Source organism: Ammospiza caudacuta, chromosome Z, assembly GCF_027887145.1.
Source record: "Ammospiza caudacuta isolate bAmmCau1 chromosome Z, bAmmCau1.pri, whole genome shotgun sequence".
NCBI classification, from domain to species: Eukaryota; Metazoa; Chordata; class Aves; order Passeriformes; family Passerellidae; genus Ammospiza; species Ammospiza caudacuta.
In genome coordinates this window covers 60849474-60872324 of record NC_080632.1, presented here as the reverse complement: position 1 = coordinate 60872324, position 22851 = coordinate 60849474, and the positions used below count along the sequence as shown (strand labels likewise).

At 38.1% G+C, this 22851-nt stretch overlaps 1 long non-coding RNA gene across 1 annotated transcript in view; it reads right to left on the bottom strand.

The window, feature by feature from the left end:
- Positions 1 to 22335, bottom strand: part of LOC131571105 (uncharacterized) — a 28436-nt gene extending 6101 nt beyond the window's left edge. The window contains exons 1-2 of the long non-coding RNA XR_009275941.1: positions 22224 to 22335; positions 7755 to 7843 (exon numbers count right to left, since the gene is read on the bottom strand). This is a non-coding gene — a long non-coding RNA (uncharacterized LOC131571105). The remainder of the gene's footprint in view (positions 1 to 7754; positions 7844 to 22223) is intronic.
- Between the last annotated feature and the right edge of the window lie 516 nt (positions 22336 to 22851).

Genomic DNA, 22851 nt, shown 5'->3' with positions numbered 1-22851 from the left:
ATAATTATCTCCTATAAATTAAACTAAATGGTCCCCTTCCCTATCATTTAGCAGGATAAGATAGGAATGCAAGTTTTACTGTTGGCCATTATTTTTTAGTCCATCAACGCTGTTTATGGTGACAGAGTTGCACAGCTCTAAAGTAACAAAGCTTCAGTTGTACCATGTAAAACTGACCTCCCAAACAAAACAAAGGAAGAAAACAATACTTGGCCTGTGCAGAAGAAGAACAATGTAAATTAATTAAAATGTAAAGCCACAAAACTTCTACTTTTTTCCTGGTTTTCCCTCTTTTCCCCCTAATAGTTCAAAGTAATTCAAAGAAAGTAATAATCTTCTCTTAATATTAATAATTTGTCTTAATTTATGTCTTCCTCTTCCTATATTTTATTTACACTTTTTAATGCTTCAAAATATCCCACTTCTTTTCTGCGCATATAACTTATGCTACCATAAAGCCTCATATAAGCCTGTATTTCCTCAAAGGAAACCCATTTCATCCAACTTTTTGACCCAAAATACCTTCTCAGAGTAAGCTTGTAAATACCCTATAGTCTTTCTCCCCCAATAATATTTAATGGAACAAAAACCTAGAAGTACTAACTAGATAGACTTTTGAATTACTCATGTAAAACTGACTTTTTATTCACAGTATGAACAACTAAAGAAGCATGAAATATGGGAAATATTTAAGGTGTTTCAGCATTACTATTGTGAATTATCTCACAAATAAAAACCAAAAAAACCAAAGTACTACAAACCACAAACAAATTAATCTTTAAAAAGTTTATAAGCAGCATTTTCAAGTAGCTAACATAGGAAAACCCTGTTCTGATGAAAGTGATACTACCCTAGACTTGTTCTTATATTTTTTTGCTTCCCATATGCAATTAGAAAGTAATTTTAAATTACATTAATTTATTTGGCATATATTTAGTACTCTTCTATGACTGTATGACTGAATATAACTAGATTTCTGGTGCAGCCAGGACAAACAAGAAATATTACACTTGACAGCATGGTTAGGGTTGAAACAAGGTACAAGCAGCATGTTTGATTTGCTACAGTTGAAGGCAAGCTCTGCTGTGCCAAACCTTATTCTCTTGGCAACTAGTTGATAAATACAAAATACTCCAACAAATTATTCTTTTACCCTTTACTCAAAGTGAGCAGATCTGAAAGGGACAAAAAGTTGCTATTATTACAATTAAAGAGCAGCGCAGAGGGAAGGAAGAAACCCAAATTTTGCAACTGGCAACTGGCCCCTTATCCAGTATCCAAGCAGCCACCAAGAGAGAAGCCAGACATCTCACTTCTGAAGAACACACAGATATTTTTAGCTCAGTAGTGCAATCTGAAATTTTAAAGTGCATTGCAACAGGCAAGTCCCTTGCTGAATGCAGTGAGAGCCCTTCAGGAGCCTCTGACAGAGCAAATTCCCAGTCAACATGCACCCATCTCCATCACCTGCGTTGTGGGATCTCAGCACCTCAGGACTGATGTGCAGAGTGACCGAGACCACCCTTGGGGGGCTCGGGAGCCCTGGAATGTTGCCAGAAGTGTCTGGTGGCTGGACTTTGATCCTACACAGGAGACGACACCTGTATGAGGATGGGAGGAATTCACTGGGGTAAATGGTGAAGGAATAAGTTAATTAGAGTGTAAGACACAGGGTTTAGGATTTCTGTACAGGGGGGTCTAAAGAAGTAAGATGGAGGAATTGGGGCGTGTCCTGTTCTTCTTCTTCTTCTTCTTCTTCTTCTTGGCCTCCATCTTCTGTGGTGACGTTGGCACTTTGGGATTGGTTATTACTAAAAGTGCACTGGTTAATAAGGGTAAAAGGCATTGGGGAAAATTGATAAATATTGTATACGTAATTTTGAGTATAAAGATAAGTGACCGCCCCGGGGGCTCGCAGTGTGCTCATGGCTGGCTGCTGTGCAGACCTCTGTTGGGCTGAGAGAAAATCTTTTAGATAAACAATTAATAAACACCGAGACCGAGAAAAGATCTGAAGCCTCTTCTCGTCCTTTGAAGAGCGGGCTGTCCAAGGCCACCCCGGGCCTTTCCAGGTCACCTAAACAGCCGAGAAACCAGCACTGCGTGAGTCCACAGGGATGACATGCACTGCCCCAAACACAGGCAGACCTGGACAGAAGGGACTGTGGGTAAGGAACAGCTTTGATTTATGTGATCCAGAGATCTGTTGACTGATTAGACAACACAGAAATCTGTCCAGTTCAGACAAGGACAGTTTAGACTTGGAGGCACTGTTTTGTTTTCCAGCTTTATAAGAAGGTGTTTTTTTCTGCAGCCCATAGATCTTTCTAAACATGGTGACAGTTTTGAAAAGGGGTTTCAAAATGCTGTTACTGGATTTTTCTATGGTGCTCTGGATTGTACCCAGGAACTGAACTAAACGCTTTTTTCCCTCTGGGGAAAAAAGATGGTTGCCCTCTGGCAAGGCAAGCTGTTGACAGGAGGAGCAAGAACTCTTGTGACATTTAAAAAGTTTCACATTCATAAATTGCAACCCAGACCCCCAAGAAGCCTTAAGGCTAGAGTTATTACAAGACAAAGAGTGGAAAAAACCTAAGAGCAGTGGAGCATGCTAAAAACTAAAAGTTACTGGGATTTTCTGTGGAAGCAATGTATGCCATGGACATAGCTAGCACGATATAGCAAGAAAACTTGTTGTGGTGCCTCTACTTAATTTCCTCAGAGGCAATGGGTGCCATCTGTTTGCTTAAGTTTATGTCACTCAGCAACGTTTGAATGTTGTGGGTGAGCACAGAACCCTCCACACTGAGCAATGCAAACATGGGCAGCCACCCCAACAGGGGTGCTGTGGGAACACTGAGTCTCGTCAGCAGGATCCAGGCACCATCCTCTCCGAGCAGGGATAGCGAAAGTGCAGCCTCATCCTCTGCTAGGGCTGTCTGACTCTCAGGAGCAGCTGCAGGGAAAATCAGTCCCTTGGCTCCGAGTCTAAAAGTTTCTTGGCTCCTGTCTCTAAAAGGTGCTGCTGACAACAGGCTGTCCAGGGCGGGGAAAAGGGACCGTGTCACCATGTTCCCAGTGAGGGTCAGATCTGTCCACATGTGTTTTATATTCTTGGCTTCTCCTTCAGAATTCACAGCTGACTCTAGTTATTTCTGGGAGTTGTTTCTCTCCAAAAGGAAAAAGCAAGGGTGGGGGAAGAAGATAGTTGCAATTATTTAAATAAATAGCATATAAGTAATTGGTCTTATTAAAGAAATAGAAATAGTGGGCTCAGCCTTTTCACATCTTGTGTACTTATATGGATTATGACAAGCTCAGTTCTGTACAAATAATTTCATGAATGTACAATTTGCTTCTACATGATAGTACATATACCTAACTTGTTTTCTTTCTTTCTTTTTCTTTTTTTTTTTTTGAGGGGATTATATTACATAAACACAGTATAGAGAAAAGGCAAAAATAGTCATCAAAAGTAGGATTTGTGGCTCACTGACAATGTTTACTGAGTTAAAAGGATGAAATTTCTTCCATTCTGTTGATTTCCTTGTAGTTCATAGATTTTAACTACTTTTGTCTCTCACTGAGCTCATCTAGGTCTGATTCATGACTGCTGCATCACTAAACCTGCAGAAAAAGAAATTTTCAGCCTTCCCAGTCACCTTCCTTTTACTTGAAAAAGCTAATAGAGGAATATTTGTTTTAATCCACACAAGGTCAACACAAACAAAGACAAGCAGAAAAAAACAATTCTGAGGGAATGACTGGACACAGATTTGTGAAGAACATGATGTGTCCCCCTGCACCAACATCTAAACAGTCACTAGCAATTCACCTAGATATTTTGTATGCTAGATGTCTGTCAAATAAATCAAAGATCCAGATGTAGAATCTGGTAATGATGACATTCTGCTTGTGTCTTCCAACTGGTCAGCTCATGATTAGGATACAGAGAAGTATAAATATAATAGTTTTTAATCAGGTATGTTTTTTCAGGCACTGTTTTATTTATCAGAAAATTGACATATATTTTCCTCAGTTCATCAAAACAATATTTCAAAAACTTATTTTCTTTTCATTCTTTTTAGAAGAGGGGAAACTTCTCTCTTAAATCATGAAGAATCGTCATTCAATTGTGGCATCAGGCTTCCCAATATCACTTCCATAGAACAATGAGGAGGAAATTGCTAAAAGTTTTACATGAATGCAGGTTATGAAATTTAAGCTCTTATTTCTGAAGTGAACGGAACAAAGCATTCTATATGGTAGGTACACTGTAAAACTTAAGAGACACAGCTTATTGCAGACAATTTACTAAAGATAAATTATATTGGTGCATTCTTGTGTTATGCTTCATAATTTCCTTATCCCAAGCCTTAAAGTCCTGCAACTAAAACTGCAGAATGCGCCACTGGGCTTGCACTCTCACAGATCCAGCTTGGTACAACTAGTGCACTCACAACTGCTCTGCATGTCTAATAGATGGCAGGCTGACAGCACACTGATTATGTCATTGAGCTCACAGATTAATTTTGCAGAGACTTGGACAGGTTCAGAGGAGCTTCTCTGATTCATTGGTAACATATTAGGTAACATTAGGCAATTTTTTTTTTTTTTTTTTACAGCAAAACATACTTTGCAATTACAGAAAAATATACTATATGTAGTTTTTTCCTGTAAGACCCTGTGTGTTCCAGAGAGCTGAAAGTCTTACCAGATAGCCTATGCTCAGTTTTCTGACACCCACATTGTCTCCTAATAGACACTGCTCTAATTTCCATTGCTCTCTAAAGCAACTGATGCTCTCACCAATGAGCTATGTCCTGTCACTCTGGAAGGGCACCAGTGATGTCCACCACCCCCAGCTTAGCACTTGGATAGAGAAAAGTAGGTCATGTAATGCAGCTAAGGCATAGGCAACACTGAGGATTGCTGCTTTGAAGATGTGCTTTTCCTGCAAGCCTCAGACGCTGCTATGCACAGAAACACTCCTATGTTTACTTAAGAGGCGGCTGCTGAAGCAAGGAAGGCGAGTCTCCAGTATGCCCTGTGTTCAGGTAACCTGTTTCTCACGGTGCTGAAATTTTCTATTCAGTTACCTAAAACAGTGGTCATAGAACACCTAAATCTTACAATGTGCAAGGACATTGTTATGTTTCTAACACAATTCTTTGGTGCCTTTTTCTTTGGAGCCATGAGTGGAGTGTGTACTGCCCATGTATGAAAGAGAGAGACAGATGTTCCAAAGCTCCATCCTAATACCTCTTAATGCCTGCATGAGGAAAGTCTAGCTTACAACAAATATGACTTCACCTTTTTAACCTAACAAAAACTATAGTTATAGTCTTCCATTTAGAAGGGACACATTGCTGCCCATATTTTCCTTTGAGTCCTTCTTGTATTTTTCTCTTTGCTTCCTTCCTTCTTGTCTCTTCTTAGAAAGGAAATCTAATAAGTTCTTCTAAGCAATATTTATGGTATTCATTGGAAACCCACTTATCAATGAAAAATATGCCTAAGAACGTCTCTCTTACTGAAAGTATTCCGTGTGCATTGGACACAAACAGAAACAAGCTAGAACTCAAAATCTATAATTTGCTCTCTGAGTTTGCTCCAGGTGACCAGTGTCTTTGAAGAGCACATTTACAGCCAGATGCAGTTTAAATGTCATTATCCAATCTAACTACTGCTGCCATAAGCTATATCAAACAGCTACCAAAAGTTTCACTTTGATCATTTCTACTAAGTATACATTTTTGCTTGTGAATCCAGAGTAATTCTTTTGCCATGACAGCTGTAGCATGCAGGAGAGTTAGTATTTGAAAACCATCTTAGTGATCTCATTTTTCTCTTTGTTTTGAAGAACACTTTCTCCCCTTTATCTTCTCTACTTTTTTCACTATGATCTCAGTAGTCTTGCGGCTTCCAAAGATGTCCAAGTTTTAAATAGCAATATATTCAACATATTTGCCATCTCCCACATCTTATACCATGACCATAAATTGTTAAGTAAAGCCTCAGATAGTTCTGGATTTGAATGAAGTTATATGTGAATGAAACACATATAGGAGCACTTGGGAAGGGATTCTTTGCTAGCAAGATCTACCCAAATTATCTCCTTCAATATGGTTTTTCATGTCCTAGTGCTTTCTTTTAAATAATGGAAGACCAGGTAATTGATATATTCAGGAACACATTCCAGCTATTCTAGCCTAAAGCACTTTGTCAAGTAACTGGACAGGAAAGAAATTAAGATTTCATTTTAAGATTACAAAGCAAAATGTTTTTCAAGGAAATTAAAAAAGACATCAGCAATTTATTTTCCATATTTAAAATGCTTTGCTTCTTATTCCATTTATGAATATTATAAACAACCCTCTGAAATCTTAAAACTAAAACTTATTTCTTTACAAAATAATTTTTTCTACACTTTATTTTATGTATATTTTTATCTGTATTTAATCTATTTGAAATAGACTTTTAATATTATTTTATTTTGTATTTTTAAAATGTCTATTGAAGTTAACATGGTAGAACACAGGTTTTAGAAGTCATATTTAAAGGCTGCATGTTGAATTTCCTAGTTTCCTGGGTTTATATATGTACTCGTCACTTGGACAAACACTGAAAACAGAATAAATGGATTGATCTATTATTGCAGAGGTTCTTATACCTAACAACTGTTTCAACTACTTTGGTATGTGTAAAGGAAATTTGGGGGGTAAACTTGAGAGATTCACATTTTCCTTTATTTCATTATTTGCTTTCCAATGGTATGGCCAGTATTGGTAAATTTTGGTTAATAAATTGCAAAACAAATCTGCACATATATTTTCTCACTTCTTTTTCCTTTACAAAGCATATGTTTGAAAAGTTTCTAAAGGCTGCAGTATTAGTTTAATAATTTTGATTAGCTTAATTTAGAAATAAGGAAATGTATTAGAAAACAAAAAGATGCATTAAAAATAATAGACCTTGTAAATGGCACAAGCCTATTTTTGTTTTATGAAGTATTCTGTTTGGGAAAACACTTGGACTGTAGGAGCAGGAACACAGCTGGTGTGTGCTTACCAGAACATACAACTACTGCTGGAGTGAAACTATTGTATTTATTGTTAAAGACTGGGACAATGCCAGGACATCTCTGGATCTAAATCCTGCAAAACTTGCTCTGGCAGGAGCTCCCCTGCAGCCAGGACCCAGCTCTCCGGCTATTCTCAGGAGTTTTTTTCCTAGCCTGGTGTAAACAGGAAATCAGAGTGGAGAAGCCATGCACGAAGCACGAAAGCTCCTGCTAAGGGTGTTGTGTAATGGGCTTGAGCAGAGGGCTTACTGAACAGGAGCTGAGTCATGTTTCTGTAACCAATGCTGGGTTTCCCTTCCCCAGCCCCCTCCCCCACAACATTATTATCATTATCATTATCAATCATTAATTATCATTATCATTATCATTATCATTACTACTACTTTTTTTTCCCTGATTCTTTTAATGTCAGCCCTGACATATCCCGTCACTGCCTGGGTGATTGAGAGCAGCTCTTTATAGCAAACATTGTGATATCACACAAGACTGAACTTCCCACAGCTTCTCAGAAACACCAGTACAGAGAAACCACATTTTAAAAACTTGACAATGTCATTGCCATTAGAGTCCCCCTTTCTTGGATTTTTTAAGGAGAAGCAGCAGGACAGACTAAATGTGACTGCAACAGGGCACTGTAGAAGCAAACAGGGCAAATAATTCATTATCATACCCTCTTGAGCCTTCAGAGATGATAAGACTGGTCTTATTCTTACTTTGGAGTTGGTGAGGAGGTGATGCACCACAAACTCATTCTGCTGCCTGGAAGACAAATCAGAAATAGTTACTTGCTGTAAGTCTTAGCAGTGTGCCAGGCAAATAGGTCAGTGCTCCAGACATGATTGGGTTGCTGATGGGAGCAGGGAGGCACGAGTGCCAGGCTGGACTTTGCAGCTTAAACAAACACAGCAGAAGAGACATCTTCTCATCTGGAAGACAGGTGTCTGGGTTTTCTGTCTTAGGTATAATCACATAAAACAGATACACCTTATGCAATCCATACTTCACTAAAAAAAGTTAAAAGTTCATCAAAGCAAAAAACAGGAAAAAAACCCTAAAATTAAATAAAAAATCCAAAACCGACCAGACAAAAGAACCCAAACCTGAAAAACAAAATATATAAAGTTCTAACTTAAATCACTATCTTTATATCAGAGCACAGAACAGTATTATGAGATTTGATTTTTATTTCATTCATATTTGAACACTAAAAACGTCTTTCCTCAAGTCAATTGATGAAAAGAAGATCTCCATTGAAAGAAAAATCAGTAAATGGCTAATACATTGTTGAGGAATATTTGAAAACATAACTGGAATGAACTCTGATGTCACAAGCCTGATATTCACACTAATAGACACATGCATACACTTCACCTTCAAACTTATTCCTTTTGAGAAAATCCTCTTCTAGTAGTTCACCTGGGGACAATGCCACTATAGCTGCCCAGAGCTGGATCATCCACCAGCTGTCTCTTTCTGATGAGGCGCAATTTACTCCTAAGTCACCCTACCTGTGAAAAACTCAAATATCAGTAGGACTTTGTCCTGCCTAGCACTCCTACCAATTTTTATCTGACAGAGTCAGACAGTTTTTATCTGACAGCTCCCCTTGCCTTCCAATGCTGCTCTAACCCCGCTTGGGGGGAAAAACCAACAAAGCACATAACTCAATGTTTAACGAAGAAAGGTGTAAAGGAGACTAAAGGGATACAGAGGACCAATAGAATGCACCAGACAAGTTTTCAACTCTGTGATGGTGGAGGCAGCTGTGTTTGCCCTGCCCCAGGGTCTCCTACTGGGAGTTTATTCCTCTTTCTCTGCCAAGTGGTGCCCAAGGGTGTGATTTCATCATGTGCTTTCTAGTACTTCCAGAAGAGCTCCAGTCCCTGGAGTGAGGCAATGTGACTCCCACAGTAGTTTTAGAGTTTTGTCTGCAGTAGCTTTCTAACCATCTTGTTTTGTGAGAAAAGCTTGAAGCCTAGAAGCAAAAAACGCAAGTTCCAAAGGAAGGACAAAAAAACATCATCAGCTACACCCTGAACTGTGTTTGGAATCCTACCAAAATTGTGCTTAGCTCATTGCTTTCCAAGAAACTCATGTCCTATGCAGTGTCAGCAAGTACATTCTGATCTTTCTTTTTGACCTACATGTTCCTGGCTCTGCCCTGTCCCAGTCCAGCAAGACTGTGTTCTTGTACCAATTCAGGAGATGCAGCTGGGACAAAAAAAATCAGTGATTTACTCCATCATGAATTCATCATTAAGACTGTGCAACTTGCCTAGAATATTAAATTAATGCTATTAGTTGTCATTCATTTTCTCAGATGATGGGCAAAAAATAGTGTAACATATGCTGGTCTTACCTTCATACATTAATAAACCTCTAACTCCACTTCTAGAAATGAAAATGGGTAAAGTAATACACTTGGCACTTCTAAAACTCCCAGTTTATCAACATTTTCTCTTGGGTATTCACAACAAATGTAATCTTTCTTCCTTCTGTTTGTCTTTGCTTATGTCATAAATAACCTTGCAAGCAATAAAATTCCTTATCTCTAAGGTAAATAAATCTTAGCCCATTTTATAACCTTCACAGAAGGATTTTTCTTTTAAAGGTAAAACAAATGCAAAAACAGACATTAATTTCTGTAAAAGTATCTGTAGATTCATAATTTCATACCCTCTCTTTTCCTTCAGTTTTTTGTGAAGCAAACCAAAAAAAGTAAGGATGCTCATTGTCAGCAACTCCAGCATGGCTTCTGATGCTGTGCACGTTGGTGTTCCTTTCTCCCCATATATTCTGAACCATACAGAGAAGGAAAATACATCTGCAACATAAGATCAGCGTGCAGCCAATGAATAAAGAAAAGGTGTGAGGAAAATATCACCATTAACTCATTTTGAGTCCTTTCTCATGATGAGTTCAGAGACCCGAGCATGAAACGCTGCAGGTGAGGAGATGCAGAGCAGAAGGCAGAAGTTATGGGACAGGGACAGAAATGAGTCTTCCAACTCTTTTCCTTCGTCTTCTTATGTATCACCTTGTGAGCAGACAACCTGTCTTTAGTTTTCATGTCCCTCTGTTCAAGAAAGACCTCAAGAAGATACTCAGCAATTATGAGAATAAAAGTAGCTCAGAATAAAATCTGAACGACTGCGTCGGGATTTGGCCCTAGCTCTTAAGACAGCAATTTAAAGAACACATCTTTAGCACCCAAAGAGTTTGTCAGTACCATCCTGGTATTTGGATTACAAACTACACAATTAATTATCCCAATACTCAAATGAGGAAGTAAAATAACCATAAGCCAGTTAACTTCTGTATTACTCAGCAAAAGGGAAAGAATTGGAAATTGAGGAAACAATACAGAGAGAGGGGAGGAGAAATTTTTTTCACCTTGGAGGAAAGTAGGTAACATAGGTATCTGCAGGTATTTATGTGTAAAAAACTTCAGATAGTAAGTTTTAAAAACATGAGTTGGACAGTCTATGAGAAGCTATAGAGAGAAGCTCAGGGGAAAAAAAAAAAAAAAAGATCTTCAGTTTACGTTTAGAAACAGCCACTCAAGAGCTAACAAACAGCTCTTCTTACAGAAAATTCACACTCAAGAGTGAAAGGTTTCAAAATGTGTGATCTAATAGCAATTTTACATTACATGGACTCATACAAGCTGTGGAATGCACTGTAGTTAGTTCCCAAAGATGCTGAGATGGTGAAGAATACTTATAGGGCTTTAAAAAACAATGACTGTATTATTCGTTCCCAAAAGACTCATACAAACAGAAATTGAGAAATCCTAAAATAAGGAAATCTGAATCTTATTATTTGCTGATGTATATGCTACAGCTAATAAAAAGTCTGGAACAGCATTTCATTTCATCTTAGCTAGCACATCCTTAGGTTACAAAAATCTAATTACTACCACCATCACAAATCTTCAATCAGCAACTTTCCCAGCCAAGGAATGATTCCTATATTACTATAAAATAATTAATACTTCATTATCTCTCACTTTCACCCAGACCCTCACAGATTAAGAAATGTACAAGATATAAACAAGGGAAACTCCCTGTAACTCAAAAACTTCCCAAAATTTTCAAAAATCCCCTTTCATAGCCAAAGTCTTAAGCAGGGAATAAGAAATACCATAATAAGCTACAGTTCTCTCTTGAGCAATATATCATGGATGGACAGGAAAATTAAAGACATGGAGGAAAAGCTCCACAAGAAATCCTTGATTATCGCTCAGTTAGGCTCATGGTGTGACCTATTCTCCCTCAGAAAACAGCTTTGGATTTTAGGAATTTGGACATCCATCTGCAAACCTTGAGAAGTCATTTCATTTCCCTTTAAAATAAACTTTATTGTAAATAAATTATTTCCTTTCTATATGACAAAACAGACCAATTCTACCTGCAGAACTACTAGTACTGTTTGAGGGCATGACACACTTTAGAATGGGAGAATACAAAGTTAGGATACAAGGACAGCACATAGCCACACAGTTTTGTGACAAGCAGTCTTTTCCACCCTTGGCATGTGCTATGATTCAGTTGTTACTCAGAAGGGAGACAACATCTAGTGAATGAATCATCAGTCCATATCCTGTAGCAATTTTATTTTCTCTTGTGGTATTCCAAGGATGGATGACAAGTCTCAGCCTCTACAAGTCAGAGGGATCCAGAGGGATACACTGCCAGAAGCAAATGAGTAAAGGGATGAAAAGAACAAGGCCATACATGACAGCATTTACATATTCCAGCCCTGACTATATGTAATCAGACATTTTCACACAACCTAAATTGCCACACAGCAGTCAATGAGGTTATGAATGGCGATAAAGTGACATTTGTTTAACAGAAAACAGAATCCTTAGTAAAAGGCATCTTTAGAAATAGAAAAGTGTGTTGGCTACATGTGTTGGCTACTCTGTTTTATTTCAGTTATTCAATTCACTTTTTTCTCAATGTGGAGAATTAAAACACAATGTGGAGAATTAAAATTATTTGTATGACATATAAAAAATAACACAACTTTAGTCCACTCACAGTAATTTCAGTTGCACTGTCAGCCTAAACACAGCATTTTGAAAGAGCTATCATGATCAGATCCTTTCACCTCATTGATGGAAAACTATTTCTCAAAGCCAGAAAAAAATGACATGTCCAGGATTTTCAAATGACAAGACATTTGCTGAAGGTCTAAGGTGTGCGGGCATACCTTATTTTCTGTTATATATTTAAGGCTGGAAGTACCAGAAAAGAGGAAAGTTTTTGCTTTCCTCATCCCCAAAAAAATTTCAACTGGTAAAAGAAAAAAGAGGGGGAAAAAACCCACATGAAAAGCTGCATGTTCACATAAAACTATGGTAGGTTCTAAATCAGTCACATTAAAACTTTATAGATATTTTTTACCTTTGAATTCATGTTACAGATAAAATTAAGCATGTAACCTTTACAGCATGTAACCTTGGTCAATCAGCCTTTTCAAAACATATCACAGTCTCAGGAGAAGATCTGTTAGTTCCTGGATTCAGTCAGAACTGCTTCAAAGCTAATTGACAAGCTGTGTTCATTTTCTAAAGACAACAAAAGATAAAACATTGGCAAAAATATTCTGGTAGTCCAGAAGGATTTCTTTTCACAGCCAAATTAAACAACAGTGTCTTCGTTTTTATATGATATCAGCATGAGCAGATGATTTTCTAGATGTATAGATTTAATAATAATGTTATTACGACTCTTTCTTTTATAGTGCAGCATAGTATAATTAATTAATTAATTAATTTTATGTTAATCAAGAAAATGTAAATACTTTTCTTTAAAAGAATTTTGGATGCATGTATCTATACAGACATATATACACAAATATCTACATAAAAATATAATAAGAAATGCATACTACACATGCGTATATACGCCTCTGTATTTATAAAAGCCCTGGAAAAGTGTGTTTTATGTAATATTCTGTTTTATGTCAGAAACAGTGGCAAATGCTATGTGCACCTAGAGAATTAAGAACTTTTTCATGATAAGAAAGAGTTATCAGCAAGATGCCTGTTGTTCAACATACTCATAAACAATTCAGATAAAAGAATTGATTGTGGTGTAACAGTAACGTCTGATGACACAAAACTACTTGGAAGAGTCAGAATAAAGCCAATAATGAAGTCCTATAGTAAAGTCTCTTTGAATTACACACACATGAAATTCAATATGCTAAATGAACCTCTGATACTCAGAAAGTTATCTCTGTTTCACACACTAAGCCATCTGTATATATCTTCGTTTTTATGCTTGTGGGTAGCTTTTCAAAGACACCAGGTAAGACCCCAGCCAGTGGAATCTCCAGATGTCCTGAAATGTGGGAGCATTTGTGGCTTTCCCAAACATGGGAAGCATATGGGGACCATAAAGAAGACGTCTTTTTACAAGACATAAGAGACATTATAAAACATACATACTTAAAGCCGTTAATGATCATTACTTAAGCATCCTGTGATCATTTATGATCATTTGTGCACTCCATTCACATCCTTGATATTTAATAGTTAATAATTTTTTCCATTCTTAGACTCTTTTTAAAATGTCAGCTTTCTCACACTCATGATAACATCTTCAGATGTTATGAAACCTCCTGAGGCTGAGAGAAAAGCCAATGACGAAACTTCCCTCTGCCAAATGAGATTTCACAATTTGCTCTTCAATGTTTGCTTTGACTTCAAAAAATATATACTACATATTTCTACATCCATATTAAGTCGAACTTAGCACAACTGAGAACTTAGTTACAAAGCCTAAGGAAATATTCTCTGAAGGGTGGAGAATTTTGTTGGGCCTCTGTCCGCTATTCTCCATTTTCTTTTATCCTGTGTTTATCATTGGTAGAGATATTAACTCAAACTCCCAAACAACCAGTACTTCAATTTCTAGCCCACAGAAGAGTAACAGCCCACTGATTCTAAACTCACTCCTCTGCTGTCCTGGTGAGGGCAATAAACCCAAAAGACACTGAGGAAAGAGTGCAGAGGGTGTGTCCTGGTTTAAGGCAAATTTGGGACAAAATTCCAAGAGGGTCCCTCCAGAAAGCAAATTCAAGACCCTCTCCCTACTGGTTCAGGTAAGTATTTTCTTGGAGAAAAATGGAAAAACCCTGTTTATTTAACAAGTATTCACAAGTATTAAAAATTAATAACTTTGCACAATAAAATTTCTCACTGTTCTGAAGAGATGGAAAAACTCAGAAAGTCCTTTTTGTGAGCTGCAGCTTAGCTCATTCAGTCTCTCATCAGTCCCAGCTGGGCAGGAAATGCTGCGTCCTGGGCCCTGGTGGGCCACAGGTGTGAGCTCCTGGTGCTCTTCTGGATTTTCAGTCCAGAGAAGGTTTGAACAGTTCCAAGAAAAAGAAAAACCACAGCCCAGGGAAGTTCACTTCCTCAGCTAGCTAAAAACTAACTAAAAGCAGAGGAGAGCTCTGTCCGGCTGTCTGTCCATGCTGCAGACAATACAGTCCACAAGCAGGAATGTGGATGAGTGAGAGCAGTGTCTGAAAACTTCTCTCCCCCCATCACTCTCACAACCAGTCTCAAAGGGGCAAAACTTATTATCCACCATAAACAGAACAGGCAAAGGGGATACTAGTATCATATAGACGCCCTAAGACAAGGTGGCACTTGCAAACAAGAAAGCAGCTATCATCTTTCTCCAGCTCTCAACCTGTGCACATACACAAATAAAGATGGTATGTTAACCCATCTAAAGCTAGGCACTAAGCACTACATAGTACCAATTTAATAATACTTTCATTTTTTAATCATACTTTCATTTTTTAATCATATTTTCAGTAGTTTTCTCCTGTTTGTCATCCTTTTGTAATTCATTTCCAAGCCAAAATACGTGAAGTACACAGTGAATCTACGACTGAGTAGTAATTGATATAGAGCACGCAGAGTTGAAGGAAATTTCCCTCCTTGTCCCTGAAAGATGATGGCTACATTCCAAGAGGATGGCTACATGACATACATCGTGGTTGCAATACCTACCCCCAGCTCCTTTGCTGGTTCCTAAGTGGAATTACCACAGTAATGAACACTTAAACAAAACCTCTGAGCTCTCATGAAATAAAACAATCTATATCCACACATGCCACTTCCTAGGCCAAAATTTTGTGATGATGTCATGAAGCTGTGATGTACAATATTATTAAAGCTGTACTTTCCAGAAGAGAGTGATTCTTCAAGGATGAAGAATCTATGAATATTTATGCTGATTAATTTGAACGGTCATTGAATGTTCTGTCTTAATGATGCCCCTCCTAAAAGTTAGGTATTTTGCCAGCTATTTCATCTAAGACCTGCTGTCTTTATTGGTCTCTATGGGCTGTTCAGATTCTCAAAAAAATTACTTTTTTCCCATAGTGGTAAAAGACATTAGGAAATTTTTCAGCCTAAGATCTATGTAGCTATGAGTTCAATCAAGAAGCCAAAGATAATTCTGTTGGGTAGGCATTTTTTCCTACTGCATCCATTATTCCCTAGTCTTAAAGCTATGATCCTTTCAAAAACTTAAAAAAATCACAAAGTTAAGATTATTCAGTTTAAAGGGGATCATTAACACAATAGATACTTCAAAAGAGAAGTCTCTGGTAATGAAATACAAATAGTCATAGAAACATGAGTAATATAGCTTGGAGACGGCCTCTGCAAGTCCCAAGTCAAATTCTGTCTCCCTCAGTCACTATTGTAGGCCTACATGGGTACTTTTCCCCGTTTATACAGCCTTTGATAACTGCTCCTTTGGTCTCTAGCCACCCTTTAGTATTGCCAGCAACAAACATCCCATTAACTTCTCCAAAACCAACATTGGGTTATGAAAACAAGCCCCCTTGGTATGTCTGTACCTGATTTAGATGTAACATTCAAGCCACAAGCTGTAGCATTGAATTTTCACTTAAAGACTCATATTAGAGTGTTTTATTTCCTCAATAGAAACCATGAATATTGCAAGAAATGTTCTTGTTTCATAATGTGGAGATTTTAGTGATAAAGAAGCTATTGTGTGAAAACAAAGAACTTGTACATATCAAAGCACACACTGGGAATCTAATTTGTTAGGCAGTCCAATTACTGAGTTTGGTCTCCTACAGTGAATTTACATTTGACCTCCCTAGAGTGAGTATGTTAACATCTGTTCCCACTCTTTTGTTTGTCTAGTAATTTCTTTCTTATAAATTTTGAAATATTATGGTTGAGGTACAGTTTGCATTACATACAGACCAAAAGAAATAGATTTTGCAAAGTAAAATACTTGTGGACATGTGGGTGCTTATTCAAATTTTCTGTATAATAAGGAAATATCACTGTATAGAAGGCCCTATATCTTAACCCATCATTCTCCTGACTGAAGGTAACATTTTTCCTCCTGTAAAATTTAGTTCCTTAATTTCCAATTCCATACAAGTCAAGGCTCTATGTCTTCTCCCCTCAGTTCACAGAAGGCACCAGAGGACCTTGAATGATGTTTAATTCATGCTAGAAGTTACTTTTTTCTTGGTAACTCATTCAATGCAGCCCACCCAAAACCCAGATGGTAACAGATTTCAATTACTGTTGACATAAACTGGATATGAAACAGATGTGGAAAACCTAAAAGGACTGGGTTCCCTGAAATAGAGTTCAATATTTACTGCAGGATGTATTCTTTAGCAGCAAAGTTTTCCTGTTACACTTCCAACATTATTACAAATTCTTACTCATGGAATATATAGAAATCATGTCTATATTAGTTTTAAGATATTATATGTCACTCATTTCCTCTTCAGCTAGCAAAAGACCTTAAATTACAATGAATTTTGAATTTTTTCTTTATGTTTAATCAGAGTTTCTCCTGTTGTTTCTGAGATGAATTGTCACTTCTTTGTCAGTAGGAGTTTGTAATTTTTCTCCCTCCCATAATCCTGTCAATTACTCCAGCCCTTGCATTTACTATTTCATGTCAAGGAAATCTCATGGGGCTTCAAGGTTCAACTTTTGCTGTGTGTCTATTTTCAGCAGTGGTGCACATTGTTTTAGCTCTCTGTTTTCACAGAAGATCCTACATGTTTTCCTAATTTGTCCTAGATGACAACACAGAGTTGCACATACCAGTTACAATAAGCTACAACTTCAGCATACAAATTCATTCACTTTATATCAAAAAGAATATTAACTTTATTGTGTTTCCACTCCAAGTTTCTCTGACAAATACATTTCCAAAATAATTGCAGCCATTATAATTTACCAGGTGAAATAACTGCACTATAGCAAAATGTTGCATGAAAATTCACAGCATTTTGCCAACAAATTAATTTTTTGTTATCTTTCACTTCCTCAGTTTGCACTCACTTAGACACAGAGTCATGACTGGGAAATAAAAAACAAAACAAAATAAAACCAAGAACAACTGGTCAGGAACCATCTGATTTTCAGCTTTTCAGAGTTTGAGGGTTTTGTATTTTCGGAGCTTTTGCATGTTCAAAGCTTTGTGTCCATAGACAGCTTCTTCTCTCCAGGGACCCTTTGTCCTGTTCCACTCAGCCCCCTGACCCTTAGGGATGAAGATGCTTTCATGTATTCAGGATCTTCTCCCAAGTGAGAAAATTTTCTTCTCCAGGTCAGCTTCATGGTGTTGCTGACTGAGCTTGCAGGATCTTGTCCTCAGCTTTAAGATATTGCTCCTTTTGACTGTTACACAAGTGTGTATGAATGTCACATGTTCTCAATCAGTTTTGAAGTTTCAAGGGAAATAGAAGGGCAAAATTCTACTGCTACCATTGGGGAAAACAGAAACACAGAAGGGTGGAGGATTTACTAGAATGTGATCATCAAAACCTCAAACTTTAGCAGCCTTTGACTTTTTTCCAATGAAATTATTCCATTTCAACTCTGCCAACTTTCTAATACACTTCTGAAAGCATTCCCTCCTGAGAGAGGCAAAGAAGAAAGAAAGAAAGAAATGAGTGAGAGTGGTAAAGAGTGGATGCATAAGGGTAAAAGGGAAAACAGCAAAAGGGAAAACAGCAAAACCAGAGAAATATGTAAAAATCTTGGAGTGGTAGAAAGTAAAGACATAGAGAAAGACTTGCCATTGAACAAGTGAAAAATGTGGATTAAAATTTTGGAAGAAATGTGAGATTTGTTGTTGGAATTCAGGATAAGAAGCAAGTGGCATACAAGTAGGCTGTGAGGGGAAAAGGAGAGGAATGCAAGAAGCAGCCCTTGCTATGCAGGATGAGTTTCTGCCATTGAAATAGTAGCAGGTAACCCTCCAGTGCACAAGTTATACTGCACAGGTTTCTTAAAAAATGACAGGGTGCACTTTGAGAAAAAATTTTTTTTTTCCATTTGGTATACATCTTGGTAAATTTTAAAACACATCTAGCAGAAGAAATCTTTCCACTCCCCACTGACAATGCTGGAGCGAGTTGGTGTCTATTTTCACTGAAAAAACTTAGTGCCAACCAACCACTGATATCTAAAGACTAGCACATGCTCCAAAATCTTGATGACATGAACTCTGCCTGCAGAGTGGAACAGCAGACAAGCGTGAGAGGCATTTATTATGGATGGTGGACAGCTTTCACTGTACTGTGGTGATTCAAGACCTGCTCCATCAGGTTCTGCCACCATCTCACAGAAGTGGAGGAGGAGGAAGCTCTCCATCGCTTTTCACTGGCAGTGGAGAGCAGGAGGAGCCAGAGTCAGGACGTGTCCCCACCACCTCTCTCTGCCTACGCAGGCTTGGTGGTGGTGAGGTCAGCAACACATCCTTGAGACAGGGGCAATGCCAGTCTGAGTCTTCAAGAAACAGAGAAACAAGAAACAAAGAAAAACAAGCAAAGCTCTTGCATGGGATCCTGGCCTTCCAGCAAGATTAAATTTCTTTGAACAAGGGCAAGATAAGGTTAGAGAGATAAGGAAACACATTCTCTCCTTCACAATTTACAGTTTTTTTATCAAACCCTTAGATCAGTAGTATATCTATTGTGATGCCTTTTCAGTGTCAACACCATAAATGATGTGACACAAAGAACATGGCTGCAGAACAACATGGGAAATTTTTGCAGCCCGTGCCCCACCTGGAGATTTGAAGGAGGGTGTGTGTGTGCTAAATCAATCCTCCTCCGTGGGCAACTGCAGAGTATTCTTTGCTTTTCCTGACTATCACCTAGGCCTCTCATATGACCACAGGCATGAAATGTCCAGGGAAGTGAATTCATGGTGTGTAGCTGGTCTGCAGTTGCACTGAAGACCAATGCCAGAATATTTAGGAGCTGGGCTGAAGACATTATCCACCTTTTGTGAATTAAAATATTTAAAATATAACCTTTGGAATAAAGTTGTAACTGAATACAGAATACATTTTATATTTGATCATCTGGTTTACAACATCTTAGAAAGGCTGATAAAATATAATAGATGCTTGAAACAGTGTTCTGAATTTAAATGGTAAAGTATTTGCATTAGTGAGGTCTTTAACTCCCTTACAAATCTGACCTCTCTGAATCTCCACTGAAATAAAGAGGATTTGAAGGACTGGGCTGCCTTACTACAAGGACAGTGAATTTTCTGAGATGGAGAGTTTTATTAGGTTGATCTTACACTGACTTTTTCAAACACAAGTAAATACTTTAATAAGGATATTAAGCCACCATGACATAACACATAGAGTAACATGAAAAAAATATACCAGTTCAACAAAGAGTAGGTCAGAAATAAGGCTGTGTTAAGTGTCAAGTTAAATGAGTCCTAATAAAATGTCTCCCACTTTACCCAAAATCTAACCACTATTATATTATCTGAAAAAGACTCTTTTTAGAAGTGTTTCCAAAAGACCTGCTGGAAACTGCCTTCCCCTCCATTTCTCTGCTGCATAAACTGACATAAACAGTTCACAGTTGGTTCGGAGAGCACTAAGTGATTGCTGTGTTTATGAAATCCTATTCCTGTTAGTCAAGGAAATGAGTTTGACTCACCAGCTTGTTTATGAGTTTTGCTGTATGAAGGCTACTGCTGACCTCAGACTGCTGTTCCACCAGCACTGCTCATAACTTCTCTGGGGGGATTTGCACAAGTTCCCATTTCTGCAAAGATCTCTTGCTTATTCAGAGGCTGTGAATTTTTAACAGTATTCTTAAGGTATCATAGTGGAAGTGGATAATGTGTCTCTTATAATACAGGCATACAATCACATAAGTGCAGAGTAGCACCTCTAATATTTTTAATTCATTTACACTGTGAGAGGATGATTTACTCTCTCTGATTGCTGACTTCCCATGCCAGTAAATATGCAACAGCAGAATTTCTGCCTCTATATGCAAGAGTCCCACCACGGACTTTAAATTTAATCAATGTCTTAACAAATATAAAAGTTAACTTTTTGTATGCAAGACAGAGAAACTAAAGAGGAACCCTCAAGGATTTTGCATAATTAGGATTATTGGTTTTAAACAGACCGAGATCTCAGTATTGCCAAATTAGCTTACTAGAGAAAAGGGAAAAAATTAGTTGAATCACTTGCAGAAATCTTAGTTTGAATGCTTCTTTTCTGGGCTTTACTTTCTACTTGACACATGCTGAAAAACTTTAATAAGACTTGTCCCCTTCTCCCTTCTAGGAGTTCATAATGCATGACTTCATTCACATTCACTTGAGGCTATTGTTTTTCTTTCCTTTGCTTTTGCCTAGCATATCTTGTAAACTGAGGCTGGAAGTTAAGGCCATCACAACCCGTACAAAATACATTTCAGCATGAGTCAGAGGTTGTTTTTTTTCCAGCTGAAGGGAAGTCAGAACAGAAGATAAACTACCATCCATCTTCTATACATAAAATCGACTAATGAAGACATGGTAAGAAATTTGCACATTTATATGTTGGTAATGAATGTACAACTGTGTGGTTTGTTCCCAGATGCAAACTTACACGTTTGAATTTGTTTTGAATTTCAGCTCATTTTCTGATGCTTCCAGGATTTTAGCTTCTTCAGTAAGCATAATGGTAAATCTACTGGAATTATTGAAAGAAGGGAGCAAAGAAAAATGAATCGGTAATTGTCAGCTCTTTTTTCTTCCTCCTTTCAGAGGTCTGAATCTTAATTTCCTTTTTAAAGAATAAAAACTTTCAATCAAATTATATCCATTCTTTCTTCATAGAAGGGATGTTCTGTTCTCTGCCAAAAGACATTTAAATATACATTTCTCTTACCCTCTACGTACCAGGTTTCTCTTACTTGTATTTTTTGTGCCCCTTGTTATTTCTGTGGGGCCTAGAAAGACAGCAATGAACCTCACACGGTTTTGCATGAAAACATCTGAATTGTGGTTTTCCATCCTGCTGGTACTCAGCTGTCATTACACTAAGGCAGCTCAGGGAGTTAAACTAGCAAAAAACCCAGCACAAAAAATAGTTTTGAAAATCAAGAACCACAACATCATGGCTAATATTCAGTAGGTCAGTGCAAGGGGCATCACCTGGCAATACCCTAAGCCCAGTTATATCAGATCCAGTTTGTTGTGTAACATTCATTTTCTGGGGCTTACGAGCTAGCTTTGAGCATGTTAGAAATGCTTCAAGCACAGCACAGTTCCTAGTGGCTGCCAGCGGCAGTAAATATAGAACGAAGCCAGCCTTTCCACAGTTCATATTGAGGTACTGTGTCAACAGCCTGTGATCTGAGGAATGCTTTTTGGACTGCGATCAAGTTCCTGAAGGACAGTGCAAAAACCAGGTCACCAGTTGTTTCCAGCTTCTGAATCAAAGGGAAGGAAAGGGCGCAGGACTCAGTCTATCTACTCCTCCTGCGCACCACTGTAGGTGCTGCACAAATATTCTGCAGCTGTAAGCCAGAGCTGACCATGTCCGTGTGGTTCCAACTTCGGATGACCTTTTCTCAATACCTCCCCTATTCTGAGTTTGGCCAGGCTTTTAATATGCTAAGAAACTGAAAGGATAAAACAAAATAAACCAAAAGCTCCCTCACATTGCTTGTGTGGGAAACTCATTCTTGACTGAGTTTATAGCAACTTGATGTCAGCCATAAAGCCCTGTTCCCCTCTGGATTAGGCCTGTATGGCTGTCTACTGCCACACTACTCCACTTCTACTTACAGCCTTCTGTCCCAGACAGAATCAGGTAAGACAGGCTTCTGTCATCCTCCTTGCTGGCCTTCCAAATAGTGTCTCTTCTTCTTCTCCCCTTAAAACCAATCTTATGTCAAACCTATCACCAGCCTTTCTGCTGAGAAACTCTTGATTTATTTCTCATGTGTGCAGATCCAGTGTGGTACCCACAGTCTCAAAATATGCGTTTGGATAGTGAAGTCTGTGGAAACAGGTTTCAGCTGGAAGGACAAAGACATGTGAGGTCATCTTACCCTGTAAAGATCTTACTTGCTCAGATCTTTGACACTTACAGTTTCCTTCTGTCTCACATTCAACAAACAATGACATTCATATATGAGTCTCATCCCACAATCAGGTTTCCCTGAGGTACACACCGTGTTGTTCCATCTTTCTGCATTATCCACCATGTATAACCTGGTCCTTGAGCAAAGACAATCCCACGGATGGGTTTGTCTGTACTCGAGGCAGGGTTGATCCATACTGTCTTTCCCAACAGACCTCTGACATGGGCCACTGGGGCTTTATCCCCATCTACTATATTAAGGAGCTCAGACTGAGCAGGACCCGCTCGGTTGGTGGAACCTCGAGTGTTAACTAACCAGGTAGCCTTTGA